This window comes from Perognathus longimembris, chromosome 9 (genome assembly GCF_023159225.1).
Source record: "Perognathus longimembris pacificus isolate PPM17 chromosome 9, ASM2315922v1, whole genome shotgun sequence".
In the NCBI taxonomy this organism is placed as follows: Eukaryota; Metazoa; Chordata; class Mammalia; order Rodentia; family Heteromyidae; genus Perognathus; species Perognathus longimembris.
The window spans coordinates 44,519,594-44,532,830 of record NC_063169.1 but is presented as its reverse complement, the minus strand read 5'-3'; the positions used below and the strand labels follow the sequence as shown (position 1 = coordinate 44,532,830).

The following is a 13,237-nucleotide window of genomic DNA, read 5'->3' as shown; positions in this document are numbered from 1 at the left end:
AATTTTGTTGTTTTTGGATATCTAAACATATGTCTTACAAAGGCCAATAAAAATGGAAGCTCTATGTTTAATCTTTTAAAATCATGCCACTATCTGGGCTGGGATGTGGCTCAGTGGCAAAGCGCTTGCCTAGCAAGTGCAATGACTCTGGGTTCTAACCCCAGTACCAAAAAAGAAAAGACAAAAAAAATACAGTTAAAAAAATCATGCCACCCTAATGCTACCTGCACAACTATATTCACTGCGGCATTAATTATCATACTCAACATATGGAATCAACCCTGATGCCCCTCAGTGAACCAATGGATCAAGGAAATTTAAAAGTGTGGTATATGTATACGAAATGCTTCCATCAGAATGAATGATATTGTACCATTAGTAAGTTAATGGAAAGTCTGGGGGAAAAAATCACATTAAGAAAAGTAAGCTAGAACCAAAGAAAGATAGATTGTATGGATTCTCTCATTTTTTGTAAATAAAATGTGGCTACAAATCTACAAGTATACACACTGGACAGTAAAAGACAAAAAAATTACACTTGGACATGATAAATTATACAGGTCATTCACATAGTAAGACTAAAGGAGAATATTTCAGGGGCAGATCTCAAAGGCTCAATAGCTATATGCATATGATCATATATAGTAATGTTTCTTGCAATAAACTCCAAGAAATGGAAACAAGTGATTACTATTTTGCTTTTTGTTTTCATTTTTATTTTTTCTCCTTTGTTGCTCTTTTCATGTTTTGTTCTTTTTTACTTGTATGTGAGTTTGTCTGGGGGAGTATAAAGGAGAGCACAGTAATGATGAGACAAAAAGTGAAGAAATGCAGTAGTGATACTCACAAGAGACTATGATGAACATGGGCTATACAACTGGTGAGGAAGTGGTATGACGAGGGAAAAATGTGAGAAAATGAGGGAAGAAGTAACATTGTACTCATTGCCCGACTTATGTAACTGTAAACTCTGTATATCAGGTTTACAATAACAATAAGAAATGGAAAAAAACATAACAAAATGACCACCCCTTCTGGTTTCATTAATTGATACATGTTTAAACACCTTGTCTCATACTTTAAACCCATTCTCATAATAACTTTGAGTGGAGGTATTTTTTTTTCACAGAGTTAATGTTAGCTATTTATTTAGTGCCAGTGCTAGGGCTTGAACTCAGGGCCTGGGTGCTTTCCCTGAGCTTTTTTTGCCACTTGAGCCACAGCTCCACTGCCAAGTTTTTTAAAGTTTATTGTAGAGTCTCAAAAACTTCTTGACCAATGCTGGCTTTGAACCATGGACGACCTCAGATCTCAGCCTCCTGAGTAGCTAAGATTATAGGCATAAACCACCACCATCTGGCTTTAAATCTTTTCAGTTTCTTTCCTATATAGGTACATATATTTCAGTTACATTTACTTTCTACATTATACATACATATATATATATATATATATATATATACACACACACACACACACAGATATATGTGTATATATTTGATGGTACCAGTGTTTGAACTCATGGCCTCAAGCTTACCTGACTTGCTTGCTTAGAACTATGCCTCCAGCCCAATGTTTTACTGGTAAATTAGAAATAATGTCTAGAGGACCTTTCTTCCTGAACTGGCTTTGAACCTAGATTCTCAAATCTCAGCCTCCTGAGTAGCTGTGCCATCAGTGCACACCACTTTTTTTTTCTCTTTTTGATGCCAATCCTACAGCTTAAACTCAGGGTTTGGGCATTGTCCCTGGGCTTTGTTGTGCTAGCCTCAGCACTAGTTCCAGTGTTTTGGTGGTTAACTGGAAATAAGAATCTCATGGACTTTCATGCCCAGTCTGGTTTCAAAGTGCGATCTTCAGCTCTCAGCCTCCGGAATAGCTGAGATTTACAGGTGTGAGCCACCAGCACCAGCTTAGAAGACACCTCCTTAAACAAGAGCAGTTCCAGAGGAAGTTGGAGCTCCAGGCAGATTTGCTTCTGATAAAAAAGCCAGGCCTCCTTTTTAATCAAAATACTCCTATGGGAGCATCCTTCAGGGAGTACACAACTATTGCTGCCAGTGTGGCCACTGGCTGTCACATATTCACAGCAAATCACTCTTCACTCCTGATAGCGTTCCTGGAAATATTCATCAAACACAGAGGAAGATTCAGCTTCTTGTACCTTTGGTTCTTTATATTCCAGGTCTTCTCCATACTGAATGGCAAAATCGATATTCTGTAACACAATGTTCATGCTCTCCTCATCAGATTGATCATATGGTAAGAACCGCACCATGCTGTAGTCATCAATCAGTCCACAAATAGCATTAGTCAGTTTTCTAAATTCTTTACTTCTTAAGTTGTTTATGGAATCTTGTAACAAAGAATACATATCAGGATCGGGAACTTCCTTCTTTGCTTTCTTACTCAGCAGGTCCATTTTGGTCATGATGTTCACTTGTGAAATTTCCAGAGGGACCATGGCACTCAGGGCTGCCAGGAAGCCAGAGATAACCTGGACAGTCAAAAAGTATGTAGTCGTCGTCCACATGGCCGAGGCAGTCCTTCAGCCAGTCGAAGTTTTTGGCAAAGTACTCCATGCTGAACACCAGTCCTCTATTGGGACCAAACCTGAGCGATGCATCCTCCATCACATTGTCCACTTCAATCAGCTCCTGGATGTCAGCCATCACAGGATAGTTGAAGTGCTCGGCCGCTGGGTCTAGGTTGACCACATGGACGGACCGGTTGAGAGCTTCACAGTGCTGCACCATGGTGGCACAGTAGGTGCTCTGACTCACATAACTGTGTAACACCTCTGTGTATCACCTTCCTGCTGCCGGCAGGGCCCATGACGAGCTGTGCGTACTGAGGCATGGAAGCTCCCGGGGTCTCCAGCGGCCTGAGTGAAGGTACTTTAAGTATGACTATTTTTTAAATAATTGTGCAATTTGTAACATAGATTCTAGTTTCATTTATGAAACTGCTATTAAATTAACAGGGTTAATTAGCTCAATGAAAGAAATAACCAGGAGTTCCATCTAAAAACAAATACATAAATATGCATAAAAGTATGTACGTGAATACATGTAAATGCATGCAAATATATGAATTAATGTAAGTTTGAATTCATGAAGAATATAGGAATTACATTCCTATACAGGTTTATACTTACAGGCACATCCAGAAGTGTCATTCCTCTAATTAACTCTTGTTTGTAATTTTGAAAGCCTGATATATAACACATACTCTAGGGATCTATACCCTAAAAGATGTAGTTTTATACCTCACAGACTAACAAAACTACACCTTTTCCATGTATCAGCTCACTTCAAACATTTCTACTCTGCCTTTATTTTTGAATATGAATATGCAGAGACAACAAATATTCCCACTGTGTTTCATTGAAAGGAGCTCAAATTTTACTGCATTTTTATCCATATCACAAATGCCCTTTTAAAGGCATTTTTGCTATATTTAAATTTTCATCCATTGCCTTACCCTGAATCACTTTTTCTTGTAGTACTACTTACCATCTGACATTCTTTATGTTACTATTTACCCATCAAAACATCTAAATAATTTTGTTGTATGTACCATTTTAGTTATCAGTTTTAATACTTCATGTATGTTTTCTCCAGACTGGAGAGAAATATGCATATGGACAATAATGAAGTCATGGCTACCACTTCCTCTCATTCTGTACAATATAAAAGATTAATCTTTCAACATGGAACAACATTAACAAAATAAGTAAATAAAAACATCATCAAGCAATGATTGTCTTTTCCTTTATATTAAAAGGAACTCAAAAAATTGGATTTTTAGCTGTAGTTAGCATGTGATTCGTGGAGATAAAATATCTTTATTCCATTCAAAGACATCCATCTTTTTCTGGATGAACAATTGCTACTTTGACTCTGTGCATATTGTCTGGAAATGGAAGGTACCTTTTAACCACTTGCCTTTGTTCCTTTCATCATCATGAATATTGACAATTGGCTTTTTTCAACCTCTTGGACTCATCTATCATCAGCTACTTATCCATATAATCCATTATGGAATAGGTAGAAATTAATTAGTAATGTTGAATCCGAAAAGGAGATCTGATCTTCTTTCCAGACTTAGTAGACAAAGGATTTTTAAAAATGTATTGCTCAGGACAATACTCAGTTTGCAATGAAAGACTGCACAAAAGATAATGGATATAACTCTGGTCCTGAGTCTACTTTTTCCACAATAGAATACTATGATTTAAGGACAATTATCAGTGAATAGAGTGATGTCAGTGTAAACCTGAAATAATATTCTTCTTAAACAGTTCTAGTCAGGGAAACTGGCAATTTTATAACATATATCTTCTACAATATGAATAATTCTTCATGGATCTCTTAACAAGAAAGAACAGAGAAGTCAAGGATAGCACCATAATTTCAGACAGTGAGAGTCTCTCCTTATATGGAATCCACAAAATTCTGAGACCCGGGCTGGGGATATAGCCAAGTGGCAAGAGTGCCTGCCTCGGATACACGAGGCCCTAGGTTCGATTCCCCAACACCACATACACAGAAAACGGCCAGAAGCGACGCTGTGGCTCAAGTGGCAAAGTGCTAGCCTTGAGCGGGAAGAAGCCAGGGACAGTGCTCAGGCCCTGAGTCCAAGGCCCAGGACTGGCCAAAAAAAAAAAAAAAATTCTGAGACCCACCTTCAAGCACCATTCCTAGCCTTTTAAACTCAAAAGCAAGATGTTAAAAAAATATATTTATTTTGGAATGAATTCATGATGGAATTCATTCAGTTCATTATCTTTATTAGTCATGCTAGGATAAACTTCAACCAAATTGAAAATAACAGCAAGAGTTTTCATTTGCAGATTATTTTTATTTTTCATTTTTATTAACAAATTCTTTCTACACAGGAAAACAAGTTTCATGTTCTATTCCATTTATCTTTTAAATCCTAATTATATTTAAATTACTCTTCAACTCTTACCACATTAACATAATTGTGTGTCAACTAGGAAGATGTACTTATTGAATAAGATATTTTTAGAACATTCTGCAAATCATAGCCTTTATCATCTTTACATATTTTTCCATATTATTTCTTATTGGAAGGGTACCTCACTTTTTATTTTTATTTTGTGGTTTTTCTATAAATACAACTTTCAGGAGTTTTAATACAGCTATTTCCCCATTGTTCCAAAGGACTGCACAGAAACAGCTATAATGTGAGGCTCAGTTCATTTCATTTTCCGGTTTTTGCAGAAACTACTGGCAAGAGCAACTTAGTGCAAATTTGAACTTCATATATGTATCTTTCAGTAAGACTTGTATCAAGAAACAACATTAGAGATGGAGGAGTGCATTTCATGTGGTAGAGTACACGGCAGCAAGAATGAGTCTAGTTTCTGATGTGAAATGCAAGCACCAAGGGGGTTGGGAGGGGAAGGAAAGCAATAATTACTTACATTCTGTGACATGGTGGAAGAAAAGACCGAGGAGAATGAGCTGAATTGGAACTCTGAGATGAGAGACTGCCAGCTGTATTTTCCTACTAATAAGTTTCAAAAGCATTTTTTACAGGATTAAAGACAAAGTATGGTATAGAATAGACATAACATAGTCTAATTTACCATAGTATAGTTTACCATAATATAAATATGATTTGTTTGTGATTATTCAATTTAATCATGTATTAAATAAAACTGTGTACACTTCATTTTGTATGATCCATTTAAGTAATATACATACATATATATTCATATACATATATCATTAATTAATTAAGTTTAAGTCTATCTACATAAAGCTTAAGATAGATAGATAGATAGACTTGCAGGTAATTAATTTTTCCAGCACTCTAATAAGAAACTACATTTTATTGTTTAATGTGAGTGAGCAGGATATGAAAGCATAAGTTTCTACTACAGAATATTGGCTCAGTGTATTTTGGTAATATGACATAAAGCACTAACAATGACAGGAAAACCATCCCTGTACTTCTGGCTGAGTTATAACTGATACAAATCAGGGCAGGTAGTAAGTTGTCAACTCAAGCTATTTCTTCATGAACTACATACTGTTCACATTTAACTTTTACAGGCTAAGAAATTGAGGCTGTGATGGTATATGAGTTAATCCAAGACCATAGCAGACTAATAAGAAAGCTCAGATTTGTTTATTTTTCATGTTTTTATTATCCTTAAATCGTTTTACAAAGGAGTTGTCATTCACCAAAACAATTTATGAAAAGTGTCAATTGCCCCTTTTAAAATTTTCATGCACCCCTCCCAATTCATTCCTTCCCTCATATTTCTTAATTTTTAGGTTGTGTTTGAAGATTTTTGCCATTTAACAAGATAGTTATCCATACAGTGAACCTTGATCTGTGTCCTTCCTTCAGCATTTTCACCTTCCTTCAACCTGCCTCTTCCCTTAATCTTCTCAATTCTGTGGTATATACAATAAATTCTTGCCTGTATTCTCTCACCTTATGGACTTCATTTTTCTGTCCCCTCCCCTTGGCACCACCTTTCTCTCTTGTAAGTACCACTTCTGGTACTTATTTTGTGGGGCTTTGACTTGGTCTTTCTAAAGAAATTTACTGTTTGAGCTCTCCCTAGAGTCTATCAATCTTCAATTAATTCATTTGCAACTACTTGCACAGAACCAAGTGTTTTTACTTGTAGATTTATAGGCACAGCTTAAATTTGAGTCACATCTATTTCAGAGTACAGTTTGAATTCCTGCCTTCCAATGTCCTTTTTTACAGCTAAGAGAGGAACAGATGTCAAGACAAACCATTAAAACATGAAAGATTTCCTGGAACTTTATGCATAATTTAAATAAATTATCTAAAAAAAGGCAAACAGGAAAATCTAATATTCACTGTCCAAGAAGAGATACTTTGTAAAAAAAACATAAAATTCAAATGCATGTAACACAATTGATATATTATTTAATCATATGAAATAAGATACCAATTATTATAATTGATATTTAATAGTTTACACCTTAAATTAGTCATCTAACACACAAATGATTTGTGCTGCATTATGTTGCATTTGCTGTTGTCTTGGTAGCAAAGCAATACTCATTGACTTTACCAATATAAAAAAAACAGGGTCTTTTGTTTATTACATACAGATATCTTTAAAGAATAAAAATATAGGAAGTCACACAGCAAAGAAGAGTAAATGTTTTTTAAATGTATTTACTCATTTGTTAAAAAAAAACACCTGTTGAACAGTTTTGTTCTAAGAACACCATGACAGAACATTTTAAATTTAAATAAAAAGAAATCTTTGCATAGGAATCATACAAAGACAATAGAAGAATCAAATAATTGCTAGAGTAAAACAAAGAATTTTTTGCCCATAGAACTCCCCTAGACCTAGCAGCCCCACTTTTGGGTATCTATCCAAAAGACCACAAACAAAATCACACTAAAGCCACCAGCACAACAATGTTCATCACAGCCCAATTTGTCATAGCTAGAATCTGGAACCAACCCAGATGCCCCTCAGTAGACAAATGGATTAGGAAAATGTAGTACATATACACAATGGAATTTTATGCCTCTATCAGAAAGAATGACATTGCCCCATTTGTAAGAAAATGGAAGGACTTGGAAAAACTTATGCTAAGTGAAGTGAGCCAGACCCAAAGAAACATGGACTCTATGGTCTCCCTTATAGGAAATAATTAGCACAGGTTTAGGCAAGTCACAGCAGAGGATCACAAGAGCCCAATAGCTATACCCTCATGAACACATAAGATGATGCTAAGTGAAATGAACTCCATGTTATGGAAATGATTGTTATATCACAGTTGTAACTACTTTCAACGTGCCATGTGTAACTGTAGCTTCAATTATTGATGATTTTCTTGTATCAACCGCCTGTGGTTGTACCTACACTATCTCTGTATCTTGAGTATATTGGAAACCGTGTATACTGGTGTTAGAACTAGGAAATTGAAAGGGAATACCAAAATCGAGAGACACAGGGTAAAAAAAGACAAACTACAAAAGCAATACTTGCAAAACTGTTTGGTATAAATGAACTGAACAACTCTTGGGGGGAAAGGGAAAGGGGGAGGGGGAGGGGGAATAAGGGACGAGGTAACAAACAGTACAAGAAATGTATCCAATGCCTAAGGTATGAAACTGTAACCTCCCTGTAATTCAGTTTGATGATAAAAATAAATAAAATAAAAAAGAATGTTTGCCAGAACAGAGAATGGATAACTAAGTGTATTTACTGAAATTGTTTAGAAAGACTTAATTTAGTCCCCCCAGAAACTTCACTGAGCAGTTTCTAAGGGAAAAAATATTTAGGCAACTTTCTTAAATTCAAGAAAAGATGGTAGCTATTCATTAGATTGTCATTAAGAGATTCATAATCATCTTACTATATTGAAGTTGCACTTGTTCATTTAAAAATATTCACAGGTTATGGAAAAATGCTAGTCTGTGCATTATCAGTGTGCTTAACTTAATCAGAAATATAATTCCTCATTTTCTCTCACTCTCTCTGTACATATGCATATATACATATATACTTATATGTGTACAAAGATACATACGTATACCTGCATATATACATACACATATATAAATATAAGTATATATATGCATGTTGATATATGTACATATATGTATGTATATGTGTGTATATGTGTATATATATATTTAAGCAATTCACTACTAAGTAGTCTCAAATTACTATTTTTGAAAAGAGAGTTAATGTTTAATGTCAAGCATATATTTTTATAATACTAATAGCATATCATTTATAGTACACACATATACATATATATGTATTTGTGTGTGTGTATATATACATATATATAATTTTGAGGCCAGAATGACAATTTTAAAAGGAGTATATTACAAAGATTCTAAGTTAGGATACTTGCCTTGTCTTGTAATTTTCCTAAACTACATTCATCCAGCAAGATACCAGCCTTATAAGCTATATTCAGAGAATAATCCAGGAAATATTCAGATGAATCAAGTAAAAAATACACTCAGCAAAGCAGTTTCTTGCTTTTTCATATTCTCACTGTTTATAATACATCAATTTCACAATGATAATTTAACTAATGCTAGAAATGTGATGTAGCTATTTTCTCTTGTTCTTCAAGTAGAGAGGATAATGATTGGTGTGACATATGTGAGTGTAATGACAAAGTCTCTTTCATACTAGTTATTAGTTATTTAGTAAGTAGGTTGTATTGCAGTGGTATTTCAACAAACTTTTCTCACAGAAAAATTAAGAAGTACCTAATGTTAGTTACAATTGCTAAGTTATGTATATAGCCTGGATTTAGACGTTATAATTTTTCGGCTCACTCATGCCAAAAATTAATTTCATGTTGATAAATGAAATATTCTAGTTATCTAATTTTAATCAAATTATGATCACATTCTATAGTTAATCTGATATTAGAACAGTATTCTTGAGTAACAGTTGCATTTCAACAGTTGCATCATGTTCTATTATTAGTTAAAATTGTTTCCTATTTTTGACATCACCACAAGTGAATCCAAATAAAGCAAAAATAAATCAGGTCTACTTTTATGCAGATACATGTATCACTAATGAATATCATGAATTGTCATTTCTTGTCATTATACTTTAGATCCTATTCAAAGAAGCAATATTCTCTTTGCTATTATGATTTTAAGAAATTCTGTACTTTGTTAATCTTTAACATCATTAATGCTTTAATGAGATCATCATCAACAGTTTCAACTTTATTTAAAATCTAAATAATTCGACTATATGCATGTTTTTCTATATAGTTTATCTCAAATCTCAATTTGGAGCCTAATTTTTTCTACCCTAAGGTTTAGTAACTTACTTAAGTAAACTCTTTTGTTGTTGTTGTTGTTGTTGTTGTTGTTGTTTTGTATTTACTTGGCTCTCTTGCTCAAATCTGGTGCTCAAACGTTTAGGAAACATATCCAACTGGGCATTATGCTAGTTAGTTGGAGATGGTGTCTCATAAAATCTTTGCTTTGTCAGGGTTCAAACTTCAGTGCTACAGACCTCAACCCCTTGAGTAGCTGGGGTTATGATGTGAGCCTTGAGTGGAAAACTGTGACATATGTAACATGTAAAATGTTTCTTAGGGGTAAGTTGTATTTTATTCTTCTGCTCTCATTATCCTGAGACAAATATAAATAAAAGGTACACCTGTAACAGATTTCTCCTCAATCCAGCATAAATTGCTATGTCTGAACTTCAGTTTATGAAGTGATAGGCAAGATTAGGTATGACCAAATTAAAAGTTAAACGCATGGCTGTATTGGGTTTGTATTTGCATTTTTGAAGAACATGCAATAGTATCCACACCACAAAACACTATTGATTTCCTGTTCATTGCTTGTTTATGAGTTTATGATTCACTCAGAGGTCAAGTAATCTTTCTTCAAAATCATTTTTCAGTTTTACATAGCCATTAAATGATCGTATTGCCATCATAAAAGTAGGATCGATTATCTTTGGGGTATCTTATCATTCATGTTGATCAAGCTTATTAGATAGCCACATGATTGAAATATTGTGGATGGTCATAATTTGTGCAGATTTCATACTTTAATGTGTATCCTTCCTCTAATTCTCATGACCTTGACTTTATGTCCAGTTCTCTCAAGTACTTCCTCTATGAAACAAGAGTTTAACAGGTTAGTGGATGTACGTTCTTTTATTCATTCATTCATTCAGCAAGACCTTTTATCGTACTTAACTTGCTGCTTCCTATGCAGGATTCAATAACACAAAAGAAAATTGGACGTCAAGCTTGCTCTCTAAGAATTCTAAGGCAATTTTTGTGAAATCACAGAAGGTTCACTGTGGCGATCCTGGGAAAAGAGACTTCACAGATCAGTTGATGTCTCAAGTATATCTAATAGAAAAAAGGAATCTATTGATCAGCACTGTTTACTTCAAGGCAAGGGCATGCTTCTGAAGGCATATATTCAATGACTTTCTGGTTGCACCACTGCAATTCATAATTACAACAGACCAAATTTGTCAGCAAGATGCAACAAAGCACAGAATATGGTCTTGAAATATCAAATGACAATAGAAATCTGCCCCAAAATTAACATACCAAAATATCTGATTAGAAATAATTCTCCTGCTTCCAAATTGAGAACACATTTGTTCAAAAGGAATTCTCCTATGAGTACAACTTACTTATCATTAAATATTTCTGCTTTTACTTCCTGTTCCTTCATAGCACATGTATGAAAAAGGGAGAAAAGTATTACTACATCTGAATGTGACCTGCAGGAGCAAAGTATTATCTTCAAACTCTTTCAAGGTTTTAATTATGACTGTAACTATGCTCACATAATTAGAAAAACAGTGTGTTATTTCACTTTCAATCATTTTTATTGGCAGCCTAGGACACAAGTTATAGATGTGTTTACATCTGTGTTTGCTAACAATTCATTTCCAAGCATTACTAAATTTAAAACGTTTACTTTACAACAATAGGTAGCTAATTTCCCTTAACTACTTTCCTTTTTAGCATTCCTACCAATTAGAAACATTTGAACTAGCTTGATTTTAACATGAAACTCTGTCTCAAATGTTTACATTGTATTCATAATCCCTAATAAACAATTCACAGTCTATTATATTTAAAGGCAATGGTTACTACAAATCCATTCTATTTATGGCTATGTGTATATTTAATGACATACATTAGTTACCTCTCCATGTAGTCACACTTTGTATATCTTATCGCATGAGATATACAAGTCTGGCATGTAACTTTAGAATAATTAAGATGGCCATAGAAAAGGATCTAAAAAATATGTTGGAATGAACTCTATATCTTGTGGGTCAGGAGGGGAAAAACTGGTGAAAATAAGAGTGGTAATGAGACTATTAAAAAAGAAATATACTCATTGTCTGACTTTTATGTAACTGTAACCCCCCTGTACATAACCTTTACAATAAAAATAAAGGATCCAGGACACATTTTTAGGAGCATAGGAAAATGCTAGTTATTTTTGTTTTGTGTATATGGCATTATGTAGGTATAAAATTTTGATATGAAAGTTCAAGTCTATTTTTTGCATTAAAATCCCTAGTACTTTTAAAGTACCAAGTAGAACAAGATTCAACGCTGACAACCAACTTTGACCCTGTCGTTGTGATCTTGGCAACATAATTTTCACCCTGTAGAAATGAAGATGACTTTTTCCTATGACAAGACTGTGTTCGACACTGCTTAATTAGCACACAGATGGCGAGGAAGCTGCCCATTTTACCCCCTACTATACAATCTGCACATTTATATGCAGCACATATTGCAAAGTACAATATTTGCACAAGTCATATGGCAGTAATCAGGTCCTCATTTTGAAAGTTAGGATAAAAAGAAGGTAATGATTATGAACTTCAAACTACAGCACACTCAAATAATTGGACAAGCTTCACTGAAAAAAAGATGAGGAACAATTTATTGTACTCTTCTTATAATTTAATTCTTAATTCTTGAAAAAACTTATCAAAGATACCCATGAATTTGTTCTGACATATATATTACCATGGCTTTATGAAGAGTGGAGAAATAACTTATATTTTTGACTAAAGAACAAACATTTAGGATTTTGTTTGAATACAAATATCTAATGATAATAAACTCAAAGCATTTAAAAATCTGTAGGTTTTATTGAACAACCGACACTGAACAAAATTGAGCTTGGTAAAAATCTCCTGTCTAGAGCAGAACATTTCCATCATCTTACCTTCTCAGGTAGATAGGATTACCTCTCAACCTGATGAACAGGTTGGAAATTTTAAATATTTCTGATCTTATAACAAATATTCTAGTATTTAAGCAAATGAATGTCTACATATTTTCAGAAGCTTTTTCTTTTGCTATTAGATGTCTTAGACAAGCCAGAATAAGAAAAAAAAGTGTCCATGCTTTATAACCTAGTGTAATTCATTTCCACACAGTGGCAGATAATCAAAAGTTAATCCAGCTGATATAAAGCATGCAACATTTCATAATGGCAATTATTGTTTGAAGACATTTTTAAGATTGCACATTCAAGATTATATTTCTGCTTGGAGACACCTGTTTTGTTTTTACTGGTTTAGCTTGACTCATCAGTAGTTCTGTGTCATATGCTAACCTAAAGCCTCAGCAATCAGTCTAACTGATTCTTGTTTCTTGATTATATTCAACTCCCCAGTTTAAATTTTAGGTCATTATTTGTTAAA

General features: G+C 34.0%; 1 protein-coding gene and 1 pseudogene across 1 annotated transcript in view; both read right to left on the bottom strand.

Moving 5' to 3' along the window:
- Nkain2 (sodium/potassium transporting ATPase interacting 2) overlaps nucleotides 1–13,237 on the bottom strand; it is a 922,696-nt gene that overhangs the window by 562,512 nt on the left and 346,947 nt on the right. The gene's annotated exons all lie outside the window — the stretch shown is intronic.
- Nucleotides 2,083–2,859, bottom strand: LOC125357250 (annotated as a pseudogene).